Here is a 10,361-nt window from a genome sequence, read left to right on the forward strand (position 1 = left end):
TACAAATGCATGGGCAGTTATAATGACATAAATTTGATCATTGCCTAATAGGGCTCCTGGTTGACCCAGTTTGGCTCATATTAAGAGATTTATGTCAGTTCCTACTACTCTGGCTCAAGCACCGAATACTATAATGTGCCAATATCTTTGTGTTTGTTGAAAATAATCAATGATTAATCAATATAGGTAGAAGAGTGAAATGGCTGAGGAAGCCTTAATCCGTAATCTAAAGACAGAGGTTGAACCCTCTTTTTACTGTGCCTCAAGGTGAATAGTCACATTAAATTGCAAACTCAAAGATGCAGCTTCAATTCTGCCAGGGCTTCCCCTGCCCTTTTCTCTCAACAGCAGAAGTAGACTGAAGACAGGTGATTAGGGTATTTCACTGTTAATGAAATTTTCTTGAGGTTGGATACTACCAGTCTAATGAGGATTTAGTTTAATTAAAATGTTTGATTTGCATTCAGTTGATGTAAGATAGAGAGTGTTGCAGTCCTTAATTTTTCAGGAATAAAATATAAAATATTGCTTAGGGCTTTGAAGGCTTTTGGTCTGCCTAACCTAAATTCCTAATCCAATGTTGAGAATACTGGTTTAAGTGGGAAGAAAAAGGCTGATAACAAAATAAGCGAGGGAAGGAAGAATGTTTATTTTATATTTTCAAATTGTCATTTTGTTTTTATGTTATTGGTTTTGGGGAACGTCTTTAATGATGTAGAATAGATTAATCCCATATAAAAACATAAGTTGAGTAGTGCTTTGATGGTGATAAATGTTAGTATAATAACGCTGTTATTTTTTGTTAATTCTTGGCTAATAAGTCATTTGGTAAAAATCGTGTAAGTGGAGGTAGGTCTTTTGGAGATAATAGAAATATAAAGATATGGGAGTTATTAGTGATAACTTACCCCGTGTATGTAATAATGATAATGTATGGGAGTTATATTTAAATTGAATAAATATGAATACAGTGATTATTAATATTTTGTAATTAGTAGATGTAACATTATTGTAGAAAGGTTGTAGGTTAGAGTGGACATTATTTAGTCTATATGTGCAATTGATAAATAGGCCAGAATTTTGTGTAGTTATGCCTGATTTAGTCTTCCTCATTCTCCTATCAGAATTGATAATATAGCAGTAATTAATATTACATTTGGGTTAATTGATGACACTTGGAATTGAGATTAGTGCCAGTTTTTGTCATATTGATAAGATTATGCCTGATGTTATTGGAATTCCTTGTCTTACTTCTGGGACTCAGAAATGGAATGGAGAAAGCCCACTTTTTATAATTACTGTTATAGTGATTATTACAGATGCTATTGGGTTGGGAATTTTTATGATTGTTCACTACCCAGAATATGATATATCAAGACACCTACTATTAGGACTGTAGATGCAGTTGTGTTAAGAAATATTTAGTAGCTACTTCTTTGGATCATGAATTTAATTTTTTATTAAAATGAGAATAATGGCTAGTACATTTATTTCTAGTCCTATTCAGATTATTAATCAGTGCAAGCTAAATATTGTAACTATAGTTCCTGTAAATTTCTGGCTCGCGGTTCACATCACTCTCTGTTATATAGTATACAGAGACATACGTATTATATATATATGATATCTTTCTAAAAATAACCAATGAAATTGCTTTAGTAAGCATTGCCATGTCATTTTTGGAGGGAGAAAGATAGGGAGCAAAGAAGGAAATGGGTAAGATGGGCCCCAATCTAAACCTCAGGTGTGCTTCCCACAAAAGGCTCCAGAGAGTCTCTGGATTCCCCACAACCAGAGAGCAACAGCAGGTGGAGTTAGATTGGAGATGAAAGCATTTCAGATAAATGTTTGTTGACTCACATGTAAGGAGAAAATTTACCAGGCTGCCTAAGAGGAAAAGATCTTGGCCCAAACCTTTTCCTTAATCAATGGAAGAATCCCCATTTTCCCCCACTACAAAGAAAGGAGCAAAGAGCCAGCCACGAGGTGGTCAATCTGCACCAGCTCAGACACGAGTGCAAGGACCTTCTATGGCCTGGAATCTTCAATGCACATGAAAAGGGCTTTTTCTATCCATAAATGGTAATGATCTATAACAACAGGGCTGTGACACTGGAAGACACCAACTCCTACATCTTGCTTTGCTGAGGACACTCACGGTTTTAGCCTCAGACCTTCCTAGATTACATTTTAGCTTTAGTTCATATTCTCATATTTGTCCTAAATGTCAGCTTCTGATCAAGCTCATTAAACAGAGGCTGGCCCTTCCCACAGGGGGCTTATTATCTCAGCCAGACAATTCTTGCCAGTAGGCAAGAGGAAGAAGACAAGCAAACTTATAAGAGTTGTAAAGAATGGAACTGGGACCCAAATTGTGAGCTAAGGCCTTGAGTAAACATATACAGAGGTTACAGGTAGATGGTGATTCTGTTTACAGTGGAACAGGGCCTTCTTTTCCAGGACTTCTCCTCCTAGCTGATCTGATTAGCAGCTCCTTATTTATATCTCCTGCTCCAAAGTTTTCCATTGCCACATATACAGGTAATGGTATTTTGCACAAGAAGATAAGCATGATTCAATAGAGGCAGGAGGGTCTGGTAATCAGCTACAATATCAATTGCAATATATAATCACTAGTAACATTCCCAACAGGTGTGCCCCACCTCTTCCTCTGCATGGAAAACAATTAATGGTATCTTTTTTGCTATCCTTGGATTGTGACTAAAGTATGAGGTGCTTTCATCATAATTAGAGGTGCTGTGTCACCAGGAATCTATGTTAATGAGCAACCAGAACTTCCTGGAAGACAATAGCCCAAGAAGCAACCCACTGTCATCACTGAAGAAGTGACTCTGGGAAGACGTTGGTGCTTGGTTGGTCTCCTGAGCCCGGCCCAGCCCAATCTGCAATATGTAGAGACTGTAACTGAAAAGGGAGGTTGTTTTCACTAACGATATCCAAGGCACTGAGGAAGGGGTGGCTCTGCTTCGGTGACCTTTCATGAAGTACACACCAGGTGAAAAGAGGAATTTGCTCCACAAAAAACTACACAGCTGTGGCTCCTAAGGGCTCCAAGTATCATCAGCACAAGCAGAGGAGATGGCGCCCAGGGCAGCAGCAGAGCGGCCTGGAGGGCAGGTGTCGCTCACCCCAGGGGTGGCAGATGGTCTCAGGTAGACCTGGATGACAATGGAGGAGTCTCTACTGGCACCTTCCCAGGCATCAAGGAAATAAAATGGCAGCTGCCACACGGTAACTAAGCCCTTGAACCATTTAGGAGAAAGGTTTCTGGAGGCCAATGTCCCAAAGCAGCTAGAAAAATAAGGTCATCAATACTAGTGTGAACCTCTTTTAAGCCCCATGAGTTGTAAGATCTTAACCACAGTCTACAACTTCAAACTTTTTCTAGGATGTAAAAATTGTGGCCTGGTGGCACGGTGGCTCATGCCTGTAATCCCAACACTTTGGAAGGCTGATGTGGGTGGATCACAAGGTCAGGAAATCGAGACCATCCTGGCCAAAATAGTGAAACCTTGTCTCTACTAAAATACAAAAAATTAGTCGAGTGTGGTGGCACACGCCTGTAATCCCAGCTACTCGGAAGGCTGAGGCAGGGGAATCACTTGAACCTGGGAGACGGAGATTGCAGTGAGCCAAGATCATGCCACTGTACTCCAGCCGGGCAACAGAGCAAGACTCCGTCTCAAAAAAAAAAAAAAAAAAAAAAAAATTGCAGACACACCGAAAGCTTGTGGGTTCCTCCAAAGGGCAGCTCAGAGATTCCTTCTTCTCTGATCTCTCTTCAGAATCAGGTTTCACCAGCTTAACCTGAGATTTAAAGGTGCTGAAAAATGAAGCTTTCAGGTGAATAAATGGGATTGCAGAACAGAGATTGGCAGCTATCATTATAACCTAGTGCCAAAGGGGTTAGACCTGTGGGTTCCACCTGTCTGGTGAATAATCACCTTCACTAAGAAGATGGTCATCTACCAGTTATGACCTCACATCCTACTCAATGCCTTTGAGTAGGAGAGTATAAAGAGTATAAAGAGGACTAGCTATCACTTCTCAGCTTTTGGCTAAGAACAAGTGAAGGGCACCGGCTTTGGAATCGTAAAGATATGAATTCAAATCCCAGTTCTTCTATTTGCTCATAGTATGAATTTTAACAAATTAGGTGACCTCTCTGCATCTTGGATGCCTCAGCTATCACATAGAATATATCTAATGGGATATTTTGCAGGACTATTTTTCAGCGTTAAATTAAACATGTCAAGCTCCTAACAGAATGCCTGACATATAGTAGTTGCCTTAAAAAAAAAAAATGTAGCTACTGCTATTAACTAGCCAACTTTCAACAGCTCCCCTTATACATAAAGTGGGCATGAAAGCAAATTAGAGCTGGATCCTACTAATGGGGGGCCAGGAACAGTAAATGTGTTTGGAAAGCCATAGGATTTGAGAGAGAAAATCTCACAGATGGCATGATCCAATTCTATCATTTTTTAGTTATAGAACAGAAGCTAAGTGTCAAAATCAGGCCATGCGGTCAATGAGGGACAGAACAGAACACAAATCCATGCTTGGCTATGGTTATGGGTTGAATTGTATGTTCCAGAATAAGATATGTTGGAGTCCTACCCCCAGAAGCTCCAAATGGCCTTACTTAGTAGGATCTTTACAGAGGTCATCAAGTGAAAAGGAGGTCCTTCGTATCATTCTCATGCCTTTGCATTCTCATAGCTCAGTTCCTACTTATGAATGAGAACATGCAATGTTTGGTTTTCCATTCCCCTGGGGGAAAAGGTGGGAGGGGGTTGAGGGATAAAGGACTACAAATTTAGTTCAGTGTATACTGCTCGGGTGATGGGCTCACCAAAATCTCACAAGTCACCCCCAAAGAACTTACTCTTGAAACTACATACCACCATTTCCCCAAAAACCTATGGAAATAAAAAAATAACAAATAAATAAAAGGAGGTGCTCAGGAAGGGCTCTAATCCAATATGCCTGGTGTCTTTATCAAAAGGGGAAATTTGGACACAGAGACATGCACACAGGGAGGACACCCTGTGAAGACTGGAGTTACACTGCCACAGTCAAGGAATTCCAGCAGGTAGAAGAGAGGTCTGGAGTGGATCTTCCCCTGGCACCTTCACAGGGGACCTGGCCCTGCAGACACCTTGATCTCAGACTGCTGGCCTCCAGAAGTCTGAGCTAATACATTTCTGTGGCTTAGCCATTCTGGTTTTGGTATTTTGTTTAGGCAGCCTTAACAAACTAAAATAACTACTTCCCAGTCCACTAAGCCACCATACCAGTAGTTTTCCAATTCTGTTCCATTGGCCCCTAGGGTCCCGGGTAGATGTTTAATAAGTGGCTCTCAGGAGGGGGTGTGGGAGACCTGATGTGCAGTCGCTGCCAATTTCCATGGTGTAAACACTCCCCCTATGGCCAATTTCAAGCTCCCAGTGTGTGGTCACTGAATGCAGAGCTGGGAATTGCTGCACACAGTCACTCTCATGACCAGGAGGAGACACCAGGAGGTACCTCAGGGCTGGCATGGGGTAAGGGGAGGACCAAAGAAGCAGGACGCCAGCATTGCCACCAGCCCAAACTGAGCACTGTATGTATGAGAGCAACACAACTGAAACTGTGAGCTGCATTGCAGTAGCCCATGACCATCAAAGCAACAAACCCACTTCTTTTTCAACCTGAAGTTTTTTGTATCTGTTACATGCCTAGACCTCTGGAACCCCAGGCCACTGTCTGTAAAGATCCAGCAGTTTTAGAGGTCACTCAGGGGCTCTTAGTGGAGGTCACCCTCCTCATCCCTGGCCTCTGTTTCTTGCTCATTAAAGATCACGCTGCTTTTCACTCACCTAGAGATGAATTTCAAAAAGAATGTCTCTCTTTCACATTCGGCAGGAGATCAAATTCCCCCTCCCCTCTCAAAAAACACTCTTTAGGAAAAGAATTCCAGAAGAATCTACCCACAGATTCTGAGTCCTTAATCTAGCTATCCAATGTGACACAGAACTCAGACACTGTAAGAAGGTTTTGCTTTTACTGGGCCTGTTCTCCAAGTCTGTGCTTTCTGATTATAAAGTTGATGTCTCAGTCCTTCTTTGATCAGTTCAACTAAGAGGACTTGGTGTTTATGGCAATTGAATTGCTTCTTTGTCAAGATGTCAGATTCATCCCACCGTTCAACTACCTCTAACACACGAATTGTATCAACTAAGCGCATCAAACAGTCATGGTGAAAGGGAGACGGACTAGTGCAGTGGCTCTCAACTGGGGGCAATTTTTCCCCCCAGGAGACATTTGGTGGTGTTTGGACACATTTTTGATGGTCACAGCCAGAGAAAGGGATGCTACTGGCATCTGGTACGTAGAGGCCAGGGTTGCTGCTACCTATTGTACAAGGCATGGAGCAGCCCCACAAGATAAAGAATTATCTAGTCTAACTATCAATAGTGAGAGGCTGAAAAACCCTAAATTGATGAAATGGGGAGCCCAGAACACATTGACTGGGATAGATTTGGTCATTGTCCTATTACCGTACTAAGGTGCTGGCCAGTAAGACAGTCTAAAGATAGAGGCATATCTTATACATATGACACACGAAGAAGAACCTCTATACAACTAAATTATTTTCAGTAATAATTATGTAATAATAAGCAATAACCATTATTTTCTTTAATTTTGCAGCAATTTAAAAAGTTAAAAATACATTTCTATTTTAAAAATTTTATTCAAATTCAAGAAAATACTTAATGTATGAACTAAACTTTGCACTTACAAAACAAAAACATTTTACCTTGCAGCTCTCATTGTTTTATTTTAAAATTCATGTTAAGCAATGGGGAAAAGATTCCCTATTTAATAAATGGTGCTGGGAGAATTGGCTAGCCATATGCAGAAAATTGAAACTGGATCCCTTCCTTACACCTTATACACAAGTTAACTCAAGATGGATTAAAGACTTAAATATAAAACCCAAAATTATAAAAACCCTAGAAGAAAATCTAGGCAATACCATTCAGGACATAGGCATGGGCAAAGACTTTTATAATGAAATTGCCAAAAGCAATTGCAACAAAAGCCAAAATTGACAAATGTGGTCTAATTAAACTAAAAAGCTTCTGCACAGTAAATGAAACTATCATCAGAGTGAACAGAAAACCTACAGAATGGAAGAAAATTTTTGCAATCTATCCATCTGACAAAGGTCTAATATCCAGAATCTACAAGAAACTTAAGAAAATTAACAAGAAAAAAAAACATTAAAAAGTAGACAAATGATATGGACAGACACTTCTCAAAAAAAAAAAGACAGACATGAGGCCAACAAACATATGAAAAATAGCTCAACATCACTGATCATTAGAGAAATACAAATCAAAACCACAATGAGATGCCATCTCACACCAGTCAGAATGGCGATTATTAGAAAGTCAAGAAACAAAAGATGCTGGTGAGGTTGTGGAGAAATAGGAATGCTTTTACACTGTTGGTGGGAATGTAAATTAGAATCAACTATTGTGGAAGACAGTATGGTGATTCCTCAAAGATCTGGAGGCAGAAATACCATTGGACACAGCAATCTCCTTACTGGGTATATACCCAAAGGAATGTAAATCATTCTATTATAAAGATACATGTACATGCCGGGTGCAGTTGCTCACACCTGTAATCCCAGCACTTTGGGAGGCCAAGGCAGGCAGATCACGAGGTCAGGAGATCGAGACCATCCTGGCTAACACGGTGAAACCCCATCTCTACTGAAAATACAAAAAATTTGCCGGGCTTGGTGGCGGGTGCCTGTAGTCCCAGCTACTTGGGAGGCTGAGGCAGGAGAATGGCGTGAACCCAGGAAGCGGAGTTTGCAGTGAGCCGAGATCGCACCACTGCACTCCAGCCTGGGTGACAAAGTGAGACTCTGTCTTAAAAAATAAATAAATAAATAAAGATACATGCACATGTATGTTCATTGCAGCACTATTCACAAGAGCAAAGACATGGAATCAACCCAAATGCCCATCAATGATAGACTAGATAAAGAAAATGTGATACATATACACCACGGAATACTATGCAGACACAACAAGGAATGAGATCATGTCCTTTGCAGGGATACAGTTAAAGATGGAAGCCATTATCCTCAGCAAACTAATGCAGGAACAGAAAACCAAACACCACATGTTCTCACTTGTAAGTGGGAGCTGAACAATATGGACACAGGAAGGGGAACAACACACATTAGGGCCTGTCAGGGGAGAGTTGGGAGGGGAGAGCATTAGGGAAAAGAGCTAATGCATGCTGAGCTTAATACCTAGGTGATAGGTTGATAGGTGCAGCACACCACCATGGCACATCTTTACCTATGTAACAAACCTGCACATCCTGCACATGTACCCTAGAACTTTAAAAATATACATTATTTAAAAATGAAATAAGATAAAATTCATGTTAAATTTTAAACACAAAAACTCCAAATGTTCACACAGAATAACAGAATTAGAGTAACTCAAGTCTTGTTTCTTCATCTTTACAATCACTGTGCTAATGTTGTTTGTTTGCAATCCACAGTTTAAAGGCAGGAATGTATACTACTATAGGTTTGGAGGCACAAACTAAACCCCAAGTGAGCTCAAATGGTTCTAAATATTTTTTAACTTCATTTCAAAAAGAACACTGAGTCCACAGATTGAGGGGCAGGGAGTGAACTGCCTGTATAACCAAATTGTAATTGTAACTTCCATGTGAAATAGAGCTTATCTATGAGCCTTGGAGTAAAATACCACCATGTTCTCTATGTTCTAGTGGTCACCCAGGCCAGCTGCTTCAACGTGGATAGGGGCTACACAGGACATGAATATCATGAGAAGGTGAGGATCACTGAGGACCATCTTGGAGGCTGGCTACCACATTTAAATTTCAAGATGGTCTTCAGTTTGGAATTCACTGTTGGTCATTAGCTTGCTTAGTGGAGACCTACTATGCGATACCAAGTGAAATCTTTGTTTCTCTGCTTTAATGGAGGGCATAGATAATGCACCAAGAGGACTTTCTTATTACAGCATTGGATATTTTCAATGCCTTGTTCATATTCCTGTTGCTTCACTCCTGGCCAGCCCTGTTCTCACAAGAGGCAAGCTGAGCTGCCAAGCTAGCCAAGCACGGTTATTATGAACAATATATTATGACCATCTTGGACAGCTCCAATTAGCAAGAAATATGAGTAGTAACTGGTTCTGAATTGGAGCAAACACTTAGAGGGAAGCATTATTTTGATAAATGATCAAGATCTTTCAAACCTCAAATTCACTGCCTGAAATAACTCAGTACCACATTATGCCACGTCTGTTCCAATTCAGTCACTCATTCACTCATTTTACCTTTCTCCCTTTGCTTGCAGCATTTAGAAGCTCACAAATACTCACTGAATAAACAATACTAACAACAAGTAAAGGCTTGTAATAATTTGACAGTTTCATTCTAAATTTAGCATAGAAAAAAACATTAAATACTAAAACATTCACTTAAAAATTATATAAGCTTAAAATTATATATCACTGTCATAAATGTTGATGAAGATTAAATAACATGAGGAAACAACTGTAACAAAGCAGAAAATAAAAATTGTTTTGACAGTATTTTTCAAACTGAAAAAAGCAGGGAGCCCTCTTAGCATAGCTGGCAGCATGTCAATCTCACAAACTGGAAAAAGCAGCTATTATAGAAAATATATTCTGGATAAATATATAATAAATTTACATATTAGTTGTGTTTTAATGTTAGAATGAAATTGATACATATTCCTTTTTCTCCTTTTTTGAATTTCTATTTTCTCATAAAGTTTTCAGCAGTACGATTTTATGGGGCATGATCTTTAGTTAACAATGTACTATTATGTAATGCAAGAAGTAAAATAGCCTAGTAGAAAAGCATAGTAGAAAGAATGCTGGCCTAATGAGAAATCCTGGGAATAAGCACCTGCCATTGCTAATGAGCAGGATGACACCTCTTCACTTCTCAACCTCTTTATCTGTGAAAGATAAGAACAGGAAATACTACTCACTTTATGCCAGCGAAATACAAAAATTTATTAGGAGTAGATCTCATGTTTTCTTACTACAAAAACAAACAAACAAACAAAGAGACACCAGGAACCTTGGGAGGTGTGGGATATGTCTATTAATATGTCTATTACCTTAATTGTGGTGATGAAATCATGGTGTTTGCATATGTCCAAACTCATCAAATTGTTTACATTAAACGAGTATGGTTTTTGCATATCAGTATACCTCAATAAAACTGTTTTTTAAAAGGTATGAGACAGATTTCAGTGTTTC

The sequence above is a fragment of the Pan troglodytes genome, chromosome 22, assembly GCF_028858775.2.
Source record: "Pan troglodytes isolate AG18354 chromosome 22, NHGRI_mPanTro3-v2.0_pri, whole genome shotgun sequence".
NCBI lineage: Eukaryota > Metazoa > Chordata > Mammalia > Primates > Hominidae > Pan > Pan troglodytes.